At 39.8% G+C, this 24,907-nt stretch overlaps 1 protein-coding gene across 3 annotated transcripts in view; it reads right to left on the bottom strand.

Moving 5' to 3' along the window:
• Nucleotides 1-24,907, bottom strand: part of LOC133773605 (ankyrin repeat domain-containing protein 26-like) — a 112,632-nt gene that overhangs the window by 27,693 nt on the left and 60,032 nt on the right. For 2 of the 3 annotated variants that reach the window (XM_062211050.1, XM_062211053.1), the window contains 2 exons: nt 24,675-24,841; nt 21,058-21,143 (listed from right to left, as the gene is read on the bottom strand). The gene's annotated coding sequence lies outside the window, so the exon portion shown is untranslated. Of the gene's footprint in view, nt 1-21,057; nt 21,144-24,674; nt 24,842-24,907 lie in introns of those variants that run through there. The other variant, XM_062211051.1, reaches the window with a different exon arrangement.

Raw genomic sequence — 24,907 nt, 5'->3', positions numbered from 1 at the left:
AAAGAACGGGGCCATCAAAGAAGGAGGTACCTTTCTCTGAAGGGAGGAGAGAACTTCCACTTTGACTATGACCCTATCGGAATAAGATCAAAGTCAGCGAACTCTAAAGGCTTCCATAGCCCTGGCAACTCATGACTAGAGCCTAGGGAGATTACTGACGCCATGAACAGGAGTGTCAAATTGTTAAATCAGCAACAGGAGTCACTGTGTACTTACACCTCATGTGGGATCTGTCCCTAATGTGTCGTCTAAAGCCAAGTGATGCTATAACTAGTACTGAAACAGTATTTTTATACTTTGCGTTTCTGTGTGGGCACAAACTGATGAGGTCTTTACTAATTATATACTGAAGTGATCTTGTGTATATAAAGAGAATTGGAAATGAAAAAACAAAAAACAACTTGGTGTTAAAATGGAAATGGCATAGAAAATTAATTAATTTGAAAAAAAAAATTATGTAGGATCTCTGTCTTTAATGTGCTGTACATTGCTATTTAATGCTATAATTAGTAATCCAATGGTAGTTTTTTCACTTTATGTTGCTATATGGGCAAAATGTTGAAATCTTTACCTAATATATACTAAACTGATCTTCTGTATACAAAGAGAATTGAAAATGAATCTTTACATGAATGGAAGGGGAGAGGGAGCGGGAAAGGGGAGGGTTTCGGACGGGAGGGAAGTTATGGGAGGGGGGAAGCCATTGTAACCCATAAGCTATACTTTGGAAATTTATATTCATTAAATAAAAGTTTAATAAAAAAAAGAGAAATCAAAAAATTTCTGGAAACGAATGAAGACAACAATACAACATATCAAAATATATGTGACATAGTAAAAGCAGTGTTAAGATAAAGTTTATAGAAATAGGTGCCTACATCAAGAAATTGCAAAGTCACCAAAATAAAATCTATCAATGTATCTCAAGGACCTAGAAAAACAACAGCAAACCAAACCCAAAACTAGTAGGAGAAAAGAAATAATTAAAATCAGAGAAGAAATAAACAAATTTGAAACAAAATAATATAAAAGATGAAATGAAAAGCTGGTTTTTTTTTTTGAAAAAATAAAATTGACACACCATTGGCCCAACTAGACAAAAAAATTAGAGAGAGAGGACACAGTCAATAAAGTTAGAGATGAAAAAGGAAATGTAAGGCCAGTGCCACGGCTCAATAGGCTAATCCTCAGCCTGCGGCACCGGCACACCGGGTTCTAGTCCCAGTCGGGGCGCGGGATTCTGTCCTGGTTGCTCCTCTTCCAGTCCAGCTCTCTGCTGTGGCCCAGGAGTGCAGTGGAGGATGGCCCAAGTGTTTGGGCCCTGCACCTGCATGGGAGACCAGGAGAAGCATCTGGCTCCTGGCTTCGGATTAGCGAGGTGCGCCGGCCGCCGTGCACTGGCTGCAGCGGACATTGCAGGGTGAACCAATGGAAAAGGAAGACCTTTCACTCTCTCTCTCTCTCACTGTCCACTCTGCCTGTCAAAAAAAAAAGAAAGAAAAGAAAAAGCAAATGTAACAACAGACATCACAAAAATAAAAAGAATCAACAGAAATTACTACAAAGAGCTAGATGCCAACAAAAAAGGAAAACTAGAAGAAATGGATAGATTCCTGGACACATTAATGCTACCTAAACTGAGCCATAAAGATATCGAAAACCTAAACAGACCAATATCCAACACAGAACTTGAAACAGTATGGGGCTGGCGCTGTGGCATAGCAGGTAAAGCCACTGCCCGCAATGCCGGCATCACATATGGGTGCTGGTTCGAGACCTGACTGCTCCACTTCCTATCCAGCTCTCTGCTATGGCCTGGGAAACAGTGGAAGATGGCCCAAGACCCAGAAGAAGCTCCTGGCTCTTGCCTTCAGGTCAGCACAGCTCTGGTTTTGGTGGCCATCTGGGGAGTGAACCAGCAGATAGAAGACCTCTGTCTCTGTCTCTGTCTCTGTCTCTCTCTCTCTGTGTGTGTGTGTGTGTCACTCTCTGTGTAACTCTGACTTTCAAATAAATAAATAAATAAGTCTTTCAAAAAAAAAAAAAGAAATTGAAACAGTAATAAAAACCCTCCTAGCAAAGAAAAGACCAGGACCAAATGGCTTCACTGCTGAATTCTATCAGACATTTAAAGAAACTCCAATAATTTCAATTCTTCTCAAGCTATTCAAAACAATTGAAAGGGAAGGAATCATCCCAAATTCCCTCCATGAAGCCAATATCTTTTATTTAATTTATTTAACTTTATTTTATTCCTAAATCTGAAAAAGACAACAGACCAATTTCTTTGATGAACATAGGTGCAAAAATCCTCAACTAAATACTAGTCAATCAAATCCAACAACATATCAGGAAGATCATTCACCTGGACCAAGTGAGATTTATTCCAGGTATGTAGGAATAGTTGAACATTCATCAATCAATGTGATACATAACATTAACAAATTGAAGAACATAAACCATATGATTACTTCAATAGATGCAGAGAAAGCATTTGATAAAACACAACACCCTTTTATGAAGAAAACTCTAAACAAATTGGGTACAGAAGGAGCATTCCTCAACACAATCAAGGCAGTTTATTACAATCCCATGTCCAGTGTCATATTGAATGGGTTGGGAGGGTTTATAAAATGAGAAGATGAAACCCTATTTAGGAATTTCTTTGTCTCTATTCCAAGGACAATAATTAGCTATACCATACTATTTGTTTTCCAATGAGCTAAAATGTATTTAATTAGATATGAAATTGGAAACTATTGGTTCTGAAAGAATAGGTTGAAGGGGAATCTCACTTGCTGTATTCTATGTTATTAAAGCAAACAAAACAGTATGAAACCAGATATTTAAATTCAAATCTTGATATAACTGTGGTTGATTATGTTCACTTCTTTCAAGGCATTCTTAGGCTTTCTTAGGTGTTGTTTCTAAGTCATTGTGTGTTGGAGAACTGACACATTCCAATTCAGCTGCCTCACTTTCATGGATACCAATTCTGCAGTGGCCACACAACAGCTTCTTGAACATAGTCCATTTTGGTGATCTTTCCTTGTTACTGTCTGTAACAGCAAAAACACTGGGTCTTATTATTGGAATCACACCCTTCAATTCTTTGCTGTGGGTAAGCCTCAAATCCAGAAGGCTCTCTAAACCACAATAGTGAGACAAATGTCTAGTGTTTACTCGAATATGTTATTTTAACTAGCCATATTTTGGCATTTGTATTACTATGTCTAGAAACCCTGAAAGATCTACATTGTTAGTTAAATATATTACTTAGCATAGTATGATGAAAGCCTTAGTTTTTTAAAAATAGAAAGTAAGACTTATTTTTATCTTCTCAACTCAGAGTTTATGATTAAGCTTTCACTGACAGTTTATCTCTTCATGAAGAGATTTATTTTACTTCTTTGACAGGTGGAATTATACAGACAGAAAGATACACAGTTTCTATCTGCTGGTTCACTCTGCAAATGGCCTCAACAGCAAGTGCTGGGCTAGGCTAAAACCAGGAACCTGCAACTCCATCTGGATCTCCAGCTTGGGTGCCAGGGGTCCCATGTACTTGGGGCACTCTTCTGTTTTCCAGGGACTTTATCAGGGAGCTGTATATGAGGTGAACCAGCTGGGGAAAAAATGGTGCTTCTATCAAATGCCAGCATCACAATTAGCATTATAACCTACATTGACATGCTGCTGGCCCAAAAACTCTGCTTCTTTAAAAATGATAACAGACTACTTGAGGAGACACTAGACATCTTCTTATGTTATGAAAACTGGTTTAGGTGCTATGCTTTTAAATTGCACTGTCTTGGAACTACAAAAGTCATGAAGAAACAATGGCAAACAAGTCACTTAGGTAGGTCAGTACTTTTGTGGGTTACTGTCACTGCCCTGGAGAAAATTGACAACTTCTTTCAAAGTCCATGTGAATTCAATAGAGAAGAAAGAAAGCAACACTCTAGGGGTGACTGCTTTTATATGATTTATTACTATATATCTGTTCATATGACTGATGCAAAACACTGCAATAACTGACACCTACAGTAGCACACACATTTTATGCTGTTAATGAAGACTGAAGGTTCTACTAAAATTAACATAGAGTTTCATGTTATCTTAACATGATATAGTATTCTTTTTCTTAAGATTCACTTTATTTATTTTAAAGGACAAGTTACAGAGAGGGAGAGATAGAGAAGTATTCCATCCACTGGTTGACTCCCCAAATGGCCTCAACAGTCAGGGCTGGGCCAGGCTGAAGCCAGGAGCCAGGAGATTCTTCTGGGTCTCTCACATGGATGCAGGGGCCCAAGCACCTGGGCCATCCTCTGCTGCTTTCCCAGGTGCATTAGCAGGGAGCTGAACTGGAAGTGGAGCAGCTCAGACTACAATCAGCACCATGGAATTTCTGTGCTGCAGGCTGCAGCTTATCCCACTGCTCCGCATTGCCGGTCTCTCTCTCTCTCTCTCTCTGACTTTTTAAAATAAAGAAATAAATCTTCAGATAAATGGGTGACTGCTCTCATGTCTATTGAAATACATCAATGTGCATACTCGTATTTAAACGTTTTCAGTTTTAATTTCTTATAGAGTAATTATGAGAATGGAAGAATCTTACAATCTTCAACATATTAAAATAAAGAACCCCAAGTCCAAAATATCTGCAAGTGGTTCAAAAGACAGCCTACCAGATAGTCACTAAGGAATGATTGAGTAGTTTGCCTATTTTATATGCACACACACAAGGATCTGCTAAATAGAACATCAGGTAGGCTGAAGATCAGTGTAACAAAACTAAGATGATAGAATTAAAGTACAATGGACATGCTAGTTAATAATGCTTTTCTCTAGATAAAGATCTAAATTTCCTAGCATTTTAAAGCATTAAATAGTTCTTAGTTGGGGCTGGTATTGTGGCAAAGCAGGCAAAGTTGTCACCTGCAACACCAGCATCCCATGTGGGTGGCAGTTTGAGTATTGGCACTCCACAAATTTTTTTTAAGATTTTTGTTTATTTATTAGACAGGTAGAGTTGCATAGAGAGGAAGATATAGGGAGAAATGTCTTCCATCTGCTGGTTCACACCCCAAATGGCCACAACAGCTGGAGCTGAGCTGATCTGAAGCAAGGAGCCCAGAGCTTCCAGGGTCCCACACAGGTGCGGGGCCCCAAGCACATGGGGGCCATCTTCTACTGCTTTCCCAAACCATAGCAGAGCTGGATTGAAAGAAGAGCAGCTGTGACTAGAACCAGAACCAATAAGGGATGCTGGTACCACAGGTGGAGGCTTAGCCTATGGCACCACAGCACCGGGCCCTGCTCCACTTCTGATCCAACTTCCTGCTAATGTGTCTGGGAAAGCAGCAGAAGATGCCCTAGTTGCTTGGGCCCCTGCATGCATGTGAGAGACCCGGAAGAAGCTCCTGGCTGCAGTCTGGTCCAGTACTGGCCTTCGTGGTCATTTGAGGAGTGAATCTTCAGATGGAAGACCTATTTCTGTCTCCCCATCTCTCTCTCTCTCTCTCTCTCTCTAACTCTGCCTTTCAAAAAATAAAATAAATCTTTAAAAAACAGTTCTTAGTATCTTAACTAGCTTTGGTGAATCCACATAAAAGACAGGATTTTGAATTTCAGACTTCAGAATATCAAAATACAAAGTACAGAAAGCTTAAAATTTTAAACCTCTTTAGTGTATGCTAGTAAATATATTGTTTTTCAAAGGTGAATATGTAAGATGATATCAACATTATTTATCTCATATCCTTCTATCAAACTTGGAAAAATAGAATTTGGGCAACTGAAATGTTTTCCAATGTCTTTTCCAGAGTTAAATTTGCTTTGCAAAATATATCTGATTTGATGTACAGTCTTCATTCCTCTGGATTCATTCTGATCACAGTCTTGCATTTAAATGGAGGACTGAATTAATAATGCATATTTCCTACAATGTGTACTTAATATTTAAGATACAATATAGAAGTTATTACCTTCAAATTAGAGTAATTCTCAGGAGACACTAAAAAGAAAAACCAGCATGTAATGAATTATATGCACATCTGCCAGGCCAACCGTACAGTTTTGGCAGAGTTAACACCAAGATCAACCCTGTGTTTGGTTATAGAAATAGTTATTTCATGTGTGGAGACTTGCTTCTGAGTTTGGGTGGGAGGTAGGTTTGGGGGGAGGGCAGCGACAAGAGAAAGACATGAACAAAATTCCAAATAGGAGTTAGTTTGAAAGAATAAGTTTCTAGAGTTACACAGCAGAGTTGAATGAGTTTATAATAACTTAGTAAATATTTCATGAGCCAAAAATAAGGAGTTCCAACCTTGCAATCAAAAAATAATGTCAGGCCAATGCTGTGCCACTGCAGGTTAAGCCACAGCCTGCAGTGCCAGCATCCCATATGTGCTCTGGTTCAAGTCCCAGCTGCAGCACTTCCAATCCAGCTCCCTAATAATGAACCTGGGAAAGCAGCAGAGGATGGACCAAGTAGTTGGGCCCCTGCACCCATGTAGGAGACCTGGAAAAAGCTCTTGGCTCCTGGCTTTGGCCTGGCCCAGCCCTGGTTATTGTGGACATTTGGGGAATAAAACAGTGGATGGAAAATTTCTCTCTGTCTCTCCTTGTCTCTCTCTCTAACTCTGCCTTTCAAATAAAATAAAATAAAATAAAATAAATATCAAAAATGGGAAACTGATTACACTGATTTCACTGGTACATAGTTTACATACTTTGAAATGTCCCATTTATATATACATAATATACATTATATATATTATATATTATATAAATAATATACATAAGCTGATATAAACTATAGATAAAAATCACTAATATAAGTAAAATTTTTAAAATCTGATAAATTTGAATAAATAACCATATAGTTTTAATAAAACATGTTGTTTGAACTTCAAAAGTATGATTATGATTCAGAGAGGTGCAAATAAAATTTAAAGGCGCCCATATATCAATGTGAACATGCTAAATACTGGGGAGGAAGTGATCTTTAATCAGAAGAACAAATCAGGATCCTGAGAGGAGAACTGTGAAACCTGATGAGAGAATGCATCAGCATGCCATTACTGTAACCCATCAGAACCATTTGTACAATTATGCTACAATCATGTCTTTCAGTGCTTCCTATAATTTAGGAAATACATGTTTGTGATAACTGAACCTGAATATGTAAATAACTCGTAAGCAGAGAAACTTCTCAGCTGAGCAGCTTGGATATACATTTTTAGAAGATTCATTAACAAGAATCATCCTATTTTTTCATACACATATTGATTGCTGCTATGCCTCTATACTCTGCACCCTCAAGGTATTTTTAAAACATGATTGCAAACTTATCTATTTGAAATGCAGAAGTAGTGAGACAGATAGAGACAATAAAGAGAAGCAGTGAGCAAAATATCTTCCGTACTCCACAATAGCCATGGTTAGGTCAAGTTGAAGCCAGAAGCCTGGAATTCCACCTGGGTCTCACACATGTGTTGCAGGATCCCAACTACTTTGTCATCATCCACTACATCCAAGACACACTAGCAGGGAGCTGGATCACAAGCATGTAGGAGCCAGGCCTTGAATCTGAACTTGTACAGGATGCAGGCCTCCCAAGGGGAGGCTTAACTCATTGCACCATCATGCTTAACCCTCATTCAATTATCTTATGTTTCTTGATCCATTAGGCAAGAAGTTATATAAAACATATCTAACTAATAATGCATTATAAGATTTCAATACTGAAATATATTTATCAGAAAAGAAAAAATTAGTTGATCTGTCACAGAATTTATTAGTACCATTTTAGATTTCAGTATCTGGGTAATATCTAATAAATATAATTTTGGTATGAAAGAATGAATTCTACAATGTCTTTCATTTACAAAAGTCACTTCATTCGGTGTGTTATATTAGTCTTCTAAAGGATTTGATGTAGGGTCCAGCGCTATGGCTCAGTAGGCTAAGCCTCTGCCTGGGGCACCTACATCCCATATGGGTACCAATTCATGTCCCAACTGCTCCTCTTCCCATCCAGTTCTCTGCTATGGTCTGGAAAAGCAGTGGAAGATGGCCCAAGTGCTTAGATCCCTGCACCCACATGGAAAACCTGGAAGAAGCTCCTGTCTCCTGGCTTTGGATGGGCTCAGCTCCTGCTGTTGTGGCCATTTGTGAAGTGAGCCAGTGGACGGAAGATCTTTCTCTCTGTCTCTCCCTCTCTCTCTGACTGTAATTCTACCTCTCAAATGAACAAAATCTTTTTAAAAAGTATTTGATGTAGCATCTAATTTATAAAACACTAGCTATCAGAAAACAAGTTGGCCGGTGCTGTGGCTCACTAGGCTAATCCTCTGCCTGTGGTGCCGGTACTCTGAGTTCTAGTCCCAGTTGGGATGCCAGATTCTGTCCCGGTTGCTCCTCTTCCAGTCCAGCTCTCTACTGTGTCCCGGGAAGGCAGTGGAGGATGGCCCAAGTCCTTGGGCCTTGCACCCACATGGCAGACTGGGAAGAAGCACCTGGTTCCTAGCTTCTGATCGGCACAGCACACTGGCCACGGCAGGCACAACAGAGGGAAGACCTTTCTCTCTGTCTCTCTCACTAACTCTGCCTGTCAAAAAAAAAAAAAGAAAGAAAAAAGAAAGAAAACAAGTCAAAGTTTCAATCTTCAAATGACTCTCAGCTGAATAACTAATCTCCATGAAAAATTGGTAATCATTGCTTGAGAGTTTTGTAAAGGAGAAATGAGTGCCTACAGTGTATTCCAATGGCAGCACACCATCTTGCTTTTAGTAATCTCTGGAATAGCAATAACCTAACCTTCTGTTTGCAGAAGCCAACATCCAATGGATTTCAATGTCCATTTTGAATGAGGTTCCTGGTGATACTTAACATTGGATAATCTCTAGTCTTTACTGAGTATGCTTCCAAATTTTTTCCTTAATTTACATTTTTAGAATCTAACCTCAAGCTCTTCCATATCACATCTCCAAAGCTGAAGCAGCATAAGACAGTAAAATATTATCCTGGACTATTTCTTGGGTATTAGCTTTCTTGATTTCTCCATAACTGACTGCTTTCTGTTACCTTCCCAAGTTAATTTTTGGCTTAAAATACTATGCAATGAAGTAGCAATATTTTATACAACACCAAATTATATATAAAGATGGATGACCATATACAAATTATTTTACGTTATCACCCTAAAGTATATATACTTGCTTCATTCCTTTCCTTTATTTCCTATGCTCTCTAATTTTCTCCTTCATTTCTTTCATTACTCTTGTTATCTTTATTTTCCTGGGTTTACTCACAGCATACATTATTTTTAACTGGAACTAATATTTCAAATTCATTAGAAGCACACAATTTAATTCATTGTTGACAACTAAGAAGGTACAGAGCAGCATGACAAGAGCCTTGGGTGATTACTGACATCATAAATAAGAGTGTCAATTGTTAAATCAACAACTGGAGTCACTGAGCACTTACTCCCCTTGTAGGATCTCTTTCCTTAATGTGTTATATTGTGAGAATTAATGGAAAAACTGGTCTTCAAACAGTACTTTATACTTTGTGTATAAAGTAGGCCTGGACCAGTCTTAAACCAGTGTCCAGAATCCATCATGCTCTACCACATGGGTGGCAGGGACTCAGACAGAGGAGTCATTGTTGGCTGCCCCCGGGATGTGCATTATGAGGAAGCAGAGCAGCAGGACTTGGGGTTAGACACTCCCATGTGGGATTCTCAAGCAGGGAACATAGACCACTGTACTGCACCGTCTGTCCAGCCTGGTACATTGTGAAACTAAAATAATAACTACAATAATTTATCTGCTCTTATTAAAGATTTCTGTGCCTTAAGATAATTCTTAGCTCAGAAAGAGTTACATTCATACCTAGTACAAGTATTTCCTTACTATTATTTGATCATTATGTACAAGAAAGTTTTTCTGAGCACCTCGACATTTGATTCAATCATCCTTCCTGTCAGTAAAAGTTTTAGGAACAATCTTCAGGAGGACAAGCTTTTGCCCTAATGATTCATCTTCCTGTTGTGGTGCCCACATTTCCTGTCTGGGTTCCTGGGTTTTTGTCCTGTTTCTGCTCCCAATTCCAGTTTCCTGCCAATGCCATTCTGGAATGCCCAGGTAATATCTCAAGTAGTTGGGTCCCTGACATGGGAGACTTGGATTGAGTTCTTGGGTCCTGGCATTGGGTGGCCTTTGCAAGCATGTTGGAGACAACCAGTAGATGGAACCTTTCTGTCTTGACTGCTGCTTTCTCCCTATCTGTCTCTGTCTATTTCTCATCCTATTTCTTGATATGTGTGTGTATTTTCAAGGTTTTCCAAATACTAAAAAAGTAAAAAAGAAAAAAAAGAAACCCAACACAATATGGATGTCAAAATAAGTTTTTTTTTACACATTTTTAAAGCTTCCTCATTATTCTATTATCACATACACATGTTCATTCTATTATTTAAGTCTTCAAAATTACTTTTAGAAGACTCATATCACCTTGGATTGATGTCATAAAACTGAATCTTTTTTAAGCCATAAAACTTTTTATTACTCAAAGAATAAACAAATTTAAAAGGCAATCAATAAATAAGGGAAATGAAAATCAAAAGCATAATGAGGTTTCACCTCACCCCGGTTAGAATGGCTTACATACACTAATCAACCAAGAGTAGAGGCTTTCTAAGATGTGGGGGGAAAGGCACACTAACCCACTGTTGGTGGGGATGCAAACTGGTAAAGCCACTATGGAAGACAAGTTTGGAGATACCTCAAAATCTGAACATAGCCATACCATACGGCCCAGCCATCCCACTCCTCAAAATTTACCCAAGGGAAATTAAATTGGCAAATAAATGAGCAATCTGCAGTTCAACTTACAATAGCTAAGAAATGGAATCAACCTAAATGCTCATTAACAGTAGACTGGATAAGGAAATTATGAGATATGTACTCTATACAATACTATACAGCAGCAAAAAAAAAAGATATCTGGTCATTTGTAACAAAATGGAGGAATCTAGAAAACATCATGCTGAGTGAAATAAGCCAGTCCCAAAGGGAGAAATATCATATGTTCTCCCTGATCGGTGACATCTAACTGAGCACCAAAAAGGAAACCTGTTGAAGTGAAATGGACACTATGAGAAACAATGACTTGATTAGCCTTTGTCCTGACTGTTGAGGAACAGCTTACTATTATATTCCTTTTATTTTTTTTTATTCTACTTAATACCACTGGTTAAACTCTTTAATTAACACACAATTATTCTTAGGTGTTTAAATCCAATTGAATATTGATCCCTGTTAAAAATACGAGTGGGAATAAGAGAGGGAGGAGATATACAGTTCGGCACATGCACATTCGGACATACATCTAATGGCAGGGCTAGAATTTTGCCATGGGACTCTAAATCCCATTAAGTTGGCATGTACCATTGCCATCTAACTAGTTAAAATGTTCAATTTAAGTTCATAATTGATCATAAAGTTAGGATTAATTGTCAAAGGGATCACATAAACAAGACCAGTGTCTGTTGATAATAATTAATAGAATTAAAAAGGAGAGAATGATCCACCATGGGAAGTGGGATACACAGCAGACTCATAGAATGGCAAAAGCCCTAAACAGCACTCTGGTCTCAGAATCAGCCCTTAAGGCATCCAGATCTGGCTGAAGGGCCCATGAGAGTATTTTAGGCATGGAAAGCCAAGACACTCTGGCAAGAAAAAAACAGGCCTAAAAGAAAGATCTCTGTGAGTAAGATCCCAGTGGAAAGAACGGGGCCATCAAAGAAGGAGGTACCTTTCTCTGAAGGGAGAACGTCCACTTTGAATATGGCCTTGTCTAAATAAGATCAGAGTGGGTGAACTCAAGAGGCTTCCATAGCCTTGGCAGCTCATGATAAGAGCCTCGAGAGACGTCATGAATTAGAGTGTCAATTGTTAAATCAACAACGGGAGTCACTGTGCACCTGCTCCCCATGTAGGAACTCTGCCCTTAATGTGCTGTACTATGAGAATGGTAAGACTGCTACTCAAACCGTACTCTATACTTTGGTTGTCTGTGTGGGTGCAGTCTGTTGAAATCTTTACTTAGTATATACTAAGTTGATTTTCTGTATATAAAGATAATTGAAAATGAATCATGATGAAGAATGGGATGGGAGAGGGAGTGGGAGATGGGATGGATGTGGGTGGGAGGGAGGTTTTAGGGGGAAAAGCTGCTATAATTCTAAAGTTGTATTTTGGAAATTTATATTTACTAAATCAAAGTTGAAAAAAATAAAAGAGAAAAGAAAAAAAAAGAAAAAGTCATCAATACCACTGCCATCAGGCAAATAGAAGCCAACACCACAATAAGATATCACCTCACCTCTTTTAGAATGACCATTATCAAAAACAAAGATACAACAAATTCTGCCTAGGATGAGAAGAAAAGAGAACACAGCTAGAGGGCATGTAAATTAGTGCAGCCACCAGGAAAACAGTATGGAGATTTCGTAAAACTCTAAAAACAAAACTACCATATTATCCAGGAATGCTACCACTGGGTATCTCTCCAAAAGCCATAAAACCATTGTATCAAAGAAATACCTGGAGCTACATGTTTATTCCAACACTGTTCACAATACAGAAGTTACGGTTGGGGCCGGCACTGTGGCGCAATGGTTAAAGCCCTGGCCTGAAGCACCGGCATCCCATATGAGCATTGGTTCTAGGCCTGGTAGCTCCTCTTCTGACCCAGCTCTCTGCTATGGCCTGGGAAAGCACTGGAAAATGGCCCAGGTCCTTGGGCCCCTGCACCCATATGGGAGACCTGGAAGAAGCTCCTGACTCCTAGCTTCAGATTGGCTCAGCTCCAGCCATTGCAGCCATTTGGGAAGTGAACCATTGATGGAAGCCCTCTGTTTCTCTCTCTACCTCTCTCTATAACTCTGTTACTTCAAATCAATAAAAATAAACCTTTAAAATATACAAATTATGGAATCAGTGAAGGTACCCATCATCAGATTAATGGACAAAAGAAATATGGTGACAGTGGCTGTGGATTCAAAAGGCTTCCCTACTCTTGGCAGCTCATGTCAAGAGCCTCAGGTGATCACTGTTGTCATATATAAGAGTGTTGATTGTTAAATTAACAACAGGAGACACTGTGCACTTACTTCCCATACAGGACTTCTGTCCTCAAAGAGTTGTATTATGGGAATTCACTATAAAACTTGTTCTCATAGAACAAGTTGTGTGTGCAAACTGTTGAAATCTTTACTTAGTATAGAGTTGGTCCTCTGTATATAAAGTTAATTGAAAGTGAATCTTCATTGAGAATGGGACTGGGAATTGGGAGGCGGCAGTGGGGGTGGGAGGGCAGGTATGGTGGGTTAGAATTACAATATTCCTAAAGTTGTACTTATGAGGCCGCCGCGGCTCTATTAATAGGCTAATCCTCCACCTTGCGGCGCCAGCACACCAGGTTCTAGTCCCGGTTGGGGCACCGGATTCTGTCCCGGTTGCCCTTCTTCCAGGCCAGCTCTCTGCTGCGGCCCGGGAGTGCAGTGGAGGATGGCCCAAGTCCTTGGGCCCTGCACCCCATGGGAGACCAGGAGAAGCACCTGGCTTCTGCCATCAGATCAGCGCAGTGCACCGGCTGCAGCGCGCTGGCCGTGCCGGCCATTGGAGGGTGAACCAATGGCAAAGGAAGACCTTTCTCTCTGTCTCCCTCTCTCACTCTCCACTCTGCCTGTCCAAAAAAAAAAGACAAGCCCTAATGAGCGTGAGTGAGGTTTGCTGTTGTGGGTTTTGGTTAAAAAAAAAGTTGTAGTTATGAAATTTGTAAATGAAAGGTCTTTTTGGAACAAAAAAAGAAAGAAATATGATCTACATACACACAATGGAATGCCATTCAACCATAAAAAGTACAAAATTCTGTCATTTACAGCAAAATGATAGAACTGGAGATATTAAGTGAAATAAGCCAGACACAGAGAAATACCACATGTTCTCCTTCATATGTGGCGACTAAAAAGAAACTCAATTCAAACACAAAATTGTGACTACTAAGAGCTGTGTTGGGCTGGAAGGATAGAGGGGGCAGATGAGTGTGGTTCGTTGATTGTGACAAATATACTAATAAGAGACATAAAAATAAATGAAAATTTTAAACAGTTATCAAGTCCCAATATTCTGATCTGTTTTCTATAACCTGCCCTCTGGAGCCAGCATCGCAGTATAGTAGCTTAAGCCCATCCCATATGGGTACCAGTTCAAGTAATGGCTGCTCTACTTCCCACCCAGCTCACTGATAATGTACCTGGGAAAGCAGCAGAACAACCCCCAGGTCCTTCAGCCACTGCAACCCATATGGAACACCTGGATGGGACTCCAGGCTCCTGGTTTGGTCTATCCCAGGCCCAGCCTTTGAGACCATTTGAGCAGTAAACCAGGAGAGGAAAGTTGTCTCCCAGTCTCTGTCTCTCCCTCTCTCTGTTCATTTTACCTTTCAAGTAAATCAATAAATTCTTTAAATAAAAAAATCTTCCTTCTATGCAGTGTTTTTCCTCTGCAAACTAGCAGTTGCCTTTGAATTCCATTCTGGTCTTCTTTCATTGGGGTTCTTCTAATTCTTTTCTTATCCTCTTCTGTTGGGCACACCAGGCCATCTACCCCTCTAATTAAAACACACACATTTACAGCATGATAAAGCATGGGTACTGGCCTTAAAATGCAGGAAACTGGGTGCCTGCTTTGTGATAGAGTGGGCAAAGCTGCTACTTGCACGGCCAGCGCCGTGGCTTAACAGGCTAATCCTCCGCCTTGCGGCGCCGGCACACCGGGTTCTAGTCCGGGTTGGGGCACCGGATTCTATCCCAGTTGCCCCCCTTCCAGGCCAGCTCTCTGCTATGGCCCAGGAAGGCAGTGGAGGATGGCCCAAGTGCTTGGGCCCTGCACCCGCATGGGAGACCAGGAGAAGCACCTGGCTCCTGGCTTCGGATCAGTGAGATGCACTGGCCGCAGCGGCCATTGGAGGGTGAACCAATGGCAAAAAAGGAAGACCTTTCTCTCTGTCTCTCTCTCTCTCACTATCCACTCTGCCTGTCAAAAAAAAAAAAAGCTGTTACTTGCAATACTGACATCCCATATGGCTGCTGGTTCAGGTCCTGGCTGCTAACCTTCCAAAGGCCTAGGAAAAGCAGTGCAAGATGGCCCAAATGTTTGGGCCCCTGCCACCCATGAGAGACCCCTATATGGAGCTCTGGGCTTTGGCCCAGTCCAGTGCTGCCCTTTTTTTTATGACCATCTAGGGAGTGAACCAGTGAACAGAAGATAGCTTTCTCTCCATTTCTATGACTTCCGAAATAAATAAATAAAAATTTATAAATGGGGGGGTACAGTAACTTCAAATCTCATTTCTGCCACTTATTCTACCCAGATAAATCACTTTAAAATCTGAGTTTCAGGTGTTCTACCTGAACAACCACTTGGCTAGGATGTGAGGCACAGGTTGGAGTACTATTGGGTTTTTTTATTATTTTCTAAGAGTCCTTAAGATTTTAACATTCTATGTGTTTTTATTCTATCTATAAAAACTTGGAAATACTCACCAGGCAAACATGCAAAAAAATAGAAGAACAAAATGACAAGAATGCAGGAAAGAAAATGCATGACAAAAATTTTAGAAATATCAAGGAAAGAGAAAAATATAACTGTAAAAAATATATAACTTGTTATAAAAGAACAAAACTACATGGCATTAAGGCAGGAGTCCTGGCCTGAAAGGAAAAACTACCCTGGAAAGATGATAAGTAGAGATTTCAATTAGAAATACCCTCTAAATAGAAGCTAAAAATATATTAACATAATATAGCCTATTGTGAGATATTCTTTCTCTCAGTAAAGATTAGAACTTGCCTAATCTTGGGAGAGCAGCAAGATGGCAGAATAGGAAGGGAGCACATTGATAGTTCGTCAAGACACACGTTAATAAAAGTGGAGATACTGCAGGGTCAAGGAAGAGTAGGGGAAGAAACAGCAGAGGAAACTTTTCCGGAACTAGTGATTCACAGTGGACCTGCGTGGAGAGCGTGGGAGCCCAAGTTCAGGACACCAGCGGCAGACTCAACGCACCAGCGCTGGAACGCGAGGTGAGCCGAACCTCAATAGCCCGAGACACCAGTGGGCAAGCGGAAACAGGAGACTAGAAGGAACGAGGCTTGAAACTCCGTGGGGAAAAGTTCACCAGGCTAACTAGAAGAGGGAGAGGAAAAAAATAAAAAAAGTGACCGATACGGACATGAGTTTCTCTCTCTCCGCTCACCTCTCAAAGGCTAGAAAGACAAAGAGCAGGCGCCATTTTGGACATACGTCATAAGCAGGGCGACCTCAGGTCTGCATCTGCCCTGAGCCTAGCAGAAAAACCTGACTCTGGGGGGAGGGGTGAAATAACAGGAGATTAGCATCTAACTTGGCAACCCAGTGGGAGACTGCAGGAGAATTGGAGCCCACACTGAGGGCAGCACAGATTCCCTGTGTGGTCCTTGGGAAAGAGCTTCTGATCTCTGGCTCCTGTGGGTATATCATTTGCCTGCTAACTACCTCCAATTACGTTCAGCTGTGCGGAATTACTTCCCTTTTGAATCAAAAAAAGAAACAAAGAAAGAGAGATTTACCACACCTAACCTGGGAGTGTCATCTTTGACACACCCTCAGCCCTGAGGAACCAAACACAGCTCTCAGTCCACACTCATCTCAAGCCTCTAACGCTCCACCGAAAGCAGACAGTCCACTTAATATAGAGCCACAGTGTAACAAGAAAAAACACCACAGTGAAAAAACCAAATATCTCCAACATGCCAAACAACAAATGCAAAAATCGAGGTAACAAGAACAAGGAAGAAACTATGACGCCCCCAAATGAAAAAGACACCCCAATTCAAGATTATGAAGATGATGAGACAGAATGCAAGAAGCGGATCTCAAAAAATTGATAAGAACATTAAGAAGTTCTCAAAAACAAATTCTTGAACTACAGAAATCCTTAATGGACAAGATAGAAAATCTCTCTCGTGAAAATGAAATATTAAGGAGGAATCAAAATGAAATGAAACAACTAGTGGAACAAGAAACTGCGATAGTGACGAGAAATCATAATGAAATGAAGAATTCAATAGATCAAATGACAAACACATTAGAGAGCCTTAAAAACAGAATGGGCGAAGCAGAAGAGAGAATATCGGACTTAGAAGACAGAGAACAGGAAAGGAAACAGTCAAATCAAAGAAAAGAAGAAACCAGAAATCTAAAAAATATTGTCGGGAATCTGCAGGATACTATTAAAAAACCCAACATTCGGGTTCTAGGAGTTCCTGAAGGCATGGAGAGGGAGAAAGGATTAGAAGGCATTTTCAGTGACATACTAGCAGAAAATTTCCCAGGTTTGGAGAAGGACAGAGGCATCTTAGTACAGGAAGCTTATAGAACCCCTAATAAACATGACCAAAAGAGATCCTCACCACGACATGTTGTAATCAAACTCACCACAGTGAAACACAAAGAAAAGATCCTAAAATGTGCAAGAGAGAAACGTCAGATTACTCTTAGAGGATCTCCAATTAGACTTACAGCAGACTTCTCATCAGAAACCCTACAAGCTAGAAGGGAATGGCGAGACATAGCCCAGGTACTAAGAGAGAAAAACTGCCAGCCCAGAATATTATATCCTGCAAAGCTCTCATTTGTGAATGAAGGTGAAATTAAGACTTTTCATAGCAAACAGAAACTGAAAGAATTTGTTGCCACTCATCCTGCCCTGCAAAAGATGCTTAAAGATGTGTTACACACAGAAACACAGAAACATGGTCACCGATATGAAAGAAGGTAAAGGAAGGAAACCTCACAGCAAAAGATCACAGGAAGCTCAATTTCTCTTTGACATAGAATTAAACTCTGATGCTCTGTTAAAGCAATGTGTTATAGTAATCTATTATGTTCTCTTGATGTCTGTTAAATTCTAATTGTTCAAAAACAGCTGAATTTTTATTAAGAGCTACGGGTTATGTAAATATGTGCTTATTTTCAAAGATTTGAATAATCACCTTGTAACAAGATCAAATTTGGTCTATGTTATGTCATGATTTTAAGGAATCTTATTTCAACCAGATATTTTGGATTTTGAGCCTTCTTGGCATTCTTGACAGGCATTCAAAAAATCAAAGTTTCAAACAATCTGGTCTCTAAAATTTCCAGTAAATCCTGGACTTTGGTTTTTCCAGTTTGGGCCCAACTGAAAAAATCGAAGGACCTATGTCTCTCATCTTATAGAGACACCAACTAATCAGGCTATTTGGATCATATTAGAAGGACTGTCAAGATGTGATGTGGTACCAAACTTTAGTTTCTATAATGGAAAATGCTATCAATACAAATGTTTGAGAATTAAAAAGTCTAATGATCTTGTGTTACTAGACATGATAGTTATCTTAATGAGAAGGCCCCAGAGGCCTAAAGGGTATTTATACTTGTAAAATCCTACAGGTGCTTTCAAAAATACTGTGAAGTAAGCAAGTGTTTCTTGTTGGTTGATGAGTTTATAATTTTAAACATGGCAACTTAAAGTCTTTTGTCATCCACAGTTATATATGATGTGCTGCTCATAAAACTAAAGCGTTGTTGGTTCTGTGTTTAGCTGTCCTCCTATAGGTTCCTATGGACTTTTCCCAGCCACTTCCATTGAATTCAGTACTTTGGGATGGCTCTGTAAACAGATGAAGCCAATAATGTATTAACAGCACCAACTGAGAGAAAGTATGGTTAACTGAGGTTACTAAAAACAAAAAGCAATTCAAATCAATTGGCAATTTACAAAAAGAGTTAGATTTTAAAAGCTATTATTAAAATTGCTATATTGGTCTATTATGCTATGTTATGTGTGTACATATTGTATGTCCACATGGGGAAATTTTATTAAGAGTTTTATTTTAAATGGCTTATAGATAAGATTGTCCATAAATTTAAGCTGCTAAAATCAATCAAAGATACATTTTAATTTGTGTGACCTGAATCTGTGTATCATATGTTTTAAACTTGTTGGTAGAAAGAAACTAAAAACATTTTATATGGCTGTGCTTAAGTTTACTGGTTAAACAAACTACACCATGTTAGATATTTAAGAGGTGTTTTCAAATACATGATTCTTAAAATTTATAGAAGGCATTGGACCTTCTGGTAAATGTTTTCTTAAGTTGTTATCTAATGGTTGAAACTGTTTGCTAAGTATTCATGTGATATTGCTATTGTCAGCAAGCGATCTAGGACTTGCTCCCTCATTTCTCTATTCTAAGCCCAACTTGTTCTTTCATTTCTCTATTCTCTTCAAGGTAGGAAACTAATTCTATTATGAAGGAATCTGTAGGATGCACAATTTAATCTTTAGACCTTATAAAAGAGATGGCTAACATTTTTCTGTAATAGCATAGCCAAAATAAGAACTTAAATAATAATCTCATAGCTAGATTCACTTCGCCATCAGCAAAGTATACAGTAAGTAGAAAAAACCTCCCTTTCAGACCAAAGGGAAAGAAAGTTTTAAAGTGAGAATATAATTTTCCTCATGGGCATTGTCTACCTTAGAAAAAGTACTACAGAACATGCCTGTGACTATAGACTTGTAGTTCAGGCCACCGAAGATTAGAGATGGGACTTGGGCACTCCCTTGACTTGCATCCTCTGGTCTGCTTTAACACAAACCAGGAGGAAAAGAAAGCTCGGCATCAGAAGCAATGGGTGGCAGGCCTATTCATGGCTGATCTGTACAGTGATCTGCCCTCAAGGAGACCCAACAGGCCAGTCCACTGCAGTGGCTTTCCATGTGGTAAGCCTGGGCTTCAGCAGAAGTCAGCTTGTGAAGAGCCCTGGCAGCTCTGCCAAGAGTTGGATCACTGGAAATGGACCTGCCCTGGAGTCGAAGGATGCCCAGGTCAGAGCCACAGATCTTATTGGCTCTAAGCTGAAAAGCCCTTCACTCAGCCCAACTTCCAAAGTGACCACTGCAGCTGAGGGGATGGTCAAGTAGGGTCAGCAACATTGCAGGCAGAACTGTAAATTTCTTGTTAGAGATGTCCCCTGCCTTTACCTGGCCAGCTCTCCTCCCAGCCCAGCCAAGTAATGAAAGTCAACAGAGTGCCTTCCCCTAGGAGGTTCACACCTCCCTTAGGATATACCCCATGTGAAGAGATAGATAGGTCTGGGCCTCTTAACTTACAAGGCCTAAAGCCCACCAGATTATTATCAAGCCCCTTCTATCAGGTTCTATTTGCCTCTCAATCAGAAAAATTACTTGTAGCTTAGACAGCACCTTTCTTAGCTCCTCTAATAAGACTCTGTCCTTTGTTCTAGGCCCTGTCTAGTGCACTTGGGCCTCATTCCTTTGTAATCATAACCTCTACTCTACCACAAATGGCTCTACTCCCAACCTGTGTGTACTGATGGTCCTCTTCCCCACTTCATGCTGTATAATTGTTCAAACCTGGTAAATGCCACTCTTAGGATCATTGGTTACTATCCTCACCCTGTCTTTTATGACCTTGTCTAAATATGATCAGAGTCGGCGAACTTGGAAGGCTTCCATAGCCTTGGCAACTCATGACGAGAGCCTAGGGTGGTTACTGGCACCATAAACTAGAGTGTCAATTTGTTGGGTCAACAACAGGAGCCACTGTGCACTTGCTCCTGATGTGGGATCTCTGTCCTTAATGTGCTGTACATTGTGATTTGATGCTATAACTAGTACTCAAACAGTATGTTTCACTTTGTGTTTCTATGTGGGTGCAAACGGTTGAAACCTTTATACTAAATTGATCTTCTGTATATAAAGAGAATTAAAAATGAATCTTGTTGCAAATGGAAGGGGAGAGGGAGCAGGAGAGGGGAGAGTTGCGGGTGGGAGGGAAGTTATGGGAGGGGGAAGCCATTTTAATCCATATGCTGTACACTGGAAATTTATATTCATTAAATAAAAGTTAAAAAAAAAGAACTTGCCTAATCTTGCTGTGTCCTTGAAGGATTGTCTTTGTTGTGTTAATTTCTTGGATAATTTAAGCAGAAGCATTTAGAAAATAGCTCCTGGGGGAAGATAATAGATTTCCTGCTAAATTGGAAATTTCAGGATCTCACTAATTAATTAGAAAAGGCAAAGATGTGACACTATTTGGAACCCCAAGCACAGGTGTTATACTTGGACTGACATAGTTAACATTGGGACCTCTCAGGATAAAGGTCTCCAGATTTCCTGAGATAAAGAATCTGGTGCCCATTGCTGCTTCTAACTAGTCAACCCTTTTACTTGGTTTCTCATTGATGACGTATACTCACTGTCATTCTCAAAATCACTAAATCTTACCTCATCTAAAATGAAATAGTTATAATTAAATTTAGATGTCAATGAAACCTTGACTAGCATTTCACTGTCACCACTTACATATTAAATTCAAGATGAGAATGCTCCCCTGCAGAGAGTGCAGAGCTATCTTAACAAGATACAGACACCTCTTCCTGATGAAGACATGGTTGCTTTCTCCTGTGCAGCAAGCATGTGGGCTGTTCTAAACTAACAGATACATCACTGCCAGAAACCTCAATAAAGTTACTTAAGTAACTAACCTGATATATTTTATCAATTTAATGGCTTGCATATGTAGTATGCACCATTTACAAATATTAACAGACAGAGGCATCCTGAGAGCAAAGAGCTCATCCATGTCAATTACCTCCAGGAACAAAGAGAAAGGATCAAAAGGCAGCCTCTGCTTCCATGGAGGTATTCCATTGGAGAAGTCACTAATTTAAAGTCCTTTAAAGGACAATAACTCTGTTGAGATCATTTATTTAAGCAACTGTTTAAACAGATAATTCTCCATTTTTGCCCTAGTTTGACATAATAAACTATGTATCACACTCAGTTGGAGGTCAGATAAGTGACAACTCTTTGCAGGCTTACAGCTATAATATTATTATGGTAATAATCATCATGATGGCTTCAGTTAACAATTAAGCATGTGCCAGGTACTGAATAAAATTTTATGTGTGTAAAATCTTGCAGAGGTAATCTTCACAAAGTCATATACCTAGCAGGTGGGACATCTAGGAATGAAAACTCAGTCTTGTGGGTCTTTTCACTTTCTTACCCATTACTTTAGTTCATTAAAAGAAAAGCTTATCGGGACCGGCACTGTGACGTAGCAGGTGAAGCCGCTGCCTGCAGTGCTGGCATCCCACATGGGTGCCTGTTCAAGTCGCAGCTGCTCCACTTCCAATCCAGCTCTCTGCTGTCTCTTGAGAAGGCAGTAGAGGACACCCCAAGTGCTTGGGCCCCTGAACCTATGTGGGAGATCTCAAGGCTTCTGGCTTCAGATCTGCCCAGCTCCAGCCAATGAGAAGCTCCAGGCCTTGCAGACATTTGAATAGTGAACCAGCAGATGGAAGACCTCTCTTCCTCTCTCTGCTGCCTCTGTAACTCTGCCTTTCAAATAAGTAAATAAATCTTTAAAAAGAAAAAAAAAGAAAAAGTTGTCTAGCTAAAATTATCTTTCTTCTCTCTGCCCATATTAGTTAACAAATAAAAAATCAGGAACGGGCATTTACCCTAGCATTTAAAACACTGCTTAAGGTGCTTTCCTCCCATATCAAACTACCAGCATTCGGCCAGCGCCATGGCTCACTTGGCTAATCCTCCGCCTGCGGTGCTGGCACCCCGGGTTCTAGTCCCAGTTGGGGTGCCGGATTCTGTCCTGGTTGCTCCTCTTCAGTCCAGCTCTCTGCTGTGGCCCGGGAGTGCAGTGGAGGATGGCCCAAGTCCTTGGGCCCTGCACCCGCATGGGAGACCAGGAGAAGCACCTGGCTCCTGGCTTCAGATGGGCGCAGAGGGCTGGCTGTAGTGGTCATTTTGGGGGTGAACCAACGGAAGGAAGACCTTTCTCTCTGTCTCTCTCTCACTAACTCTGCCTGTCAAAAAAAAAAAAAAGTACCAGCATTTGATTCTCAGATCCAGCTTCTCACTCCAGCCTCCTATTAATGTAGATCCTTGAAAGGCAGCAGTGACAGCTCAAGTAATTGACCCCTGCATGTACCAGGGGGCATTCGATTGCATTATCAGCTACAAGCTTCATGTGGAAAAACTTGGAAAACACCAGTCACTATCACAAGGGAATCTGATTACTATCATATGTGCTTCTTTGTGCTGCACTATTTAACTGCTTTTGTAAATAATAGATGACTTGTGTTGTTGTTTTTATTATATCTCAGTAATATGTTAATATTTCATTTATTAATTTAATACTTCTGACTTCAATCACCATTATGATACCTATTCATATTATCCACTGTGTTAACAATGTCTCTATTTCTAATTATAAATTCCACCACGTTCTCTTTATTTTCAGACAGCAACTAAAAGTGGTGTGATGCTATACTGTAAAACATGAATAATTCGCAATTTTACACATTTCTCAACTGGACTGAAAACATTTCAAACCCTTCAAATTGTCAAACCCTACAAACTGTCAAACCCTACAAACTGTGAATACAGTATAGAAGTAAATGAACAGAAGCTCTTCATTTCCACCTTTGTGCTTTAACCTATGCTGCACCTTCCTTTTAAAAGTCCCCTCTCAACAGCATCATCACATGAAATGCAGTCATCTCCAAAACACACTTTGAGCATTTACTAGCTCCAAGATGCTTTGCTTCTCTGAAAGCATTCTTCAGGCCGTAGTATAATTACTTAACTGCTTCCCACCCAAACCAAGAGCTTTTTGAGGGCAAAGACTGTATCTTATATACCTACAGCCCCAAACCCTAAGACATAGTAGTACAGGCTTTAAATATTGTTATTGAATCAACAACCTACATTATTATTATCTCTAGCAACGTTTTCTAATATATATTTCCAAGAATATTTATTTGCACACAAATTATGTACTGCACCACAATGGAAGGATTCCATGATATGTTTCACAAAGATTACAAAAGCATGTATCACATGTTCTCCAGGTACAGACAGCAGCAACCTGGAGAACTTTGGTTCATATGAGCAGGCAGACGATGCACAGCATACCACTCAGATTAGGAGCTCAAAGGATACCTGATTTGATTCTTTAAGGAAAGCTGGAAATTCAGATTTCTGTTAGGGTCTCCTAAATTTTATACACTGGCACAATTCATTAAGACAAACTAAAAATATCTCGTGGCCACATTCAGCCTAGCGTTTTTATATCAGCTAAGGGTCTGTTTCCAAATGGTTTTGTATAAAGCAAGTACTGGCATGTCAAATCTTTATTTTCTTTAGTATCATCTATTTTACCAGAAAATCGGGCCCCAACATGTCATCAAAAGCACTCATAACACCCAATTAGCAATTTCCCAACACTTAAATTATAATCAACTTGTATTTAAATCTGCCAGGTTGTCCATCAAATGGATGTCCTAATGCTTTTGTAAAAGTATCAATGTTTAAGGTGAAGCCTTAGGCAATTATTTTACAATATTTCCATTCAAGAGATGCCTGAGCTTCCAAATATGGAAAACTGACTTTATGAATGGCTATATGATAACAAGCGTATTTTAAACAGTTTGAAAATAAAGTGGGGTGTATTATACCTTCTTATTTCAATATCAGCATTGTTTAGAATTAGTTGTTTTGCAGTTATTGCGTTCTCATGATACACTGCATAGTGGAGTGCAGTGTTTCCATTGTCATCCATATGGCTTGGGTCAGCACCATGCTGCAGTAGAATGGTAGCACATTCTTCTTTATACGTTGGGATCTGTCAATAATACACCAGTAAATAGGTTGTAAATTCTAGGAATTCAAGATAAACAGTCCACTGGTT

The sequence above is a fragment of the Lepus europaeus genome, chromosome 14 (assembly GCF_033115175.1).
Source record: "Lepus europaeus isolate LE1 chromosome 14, mLepTim1.pri, whole genome shotgun sequence".
Classification (NCBI taxonomy): Eukaryota; Metazoa; Chordata; class Mammalia; order Lagomorpha; family Leporidae; genus Lepus; species Lepus europaeus.
This window is presented reverse-complemented; position numbering and strand designations above follow the sequence as displayed.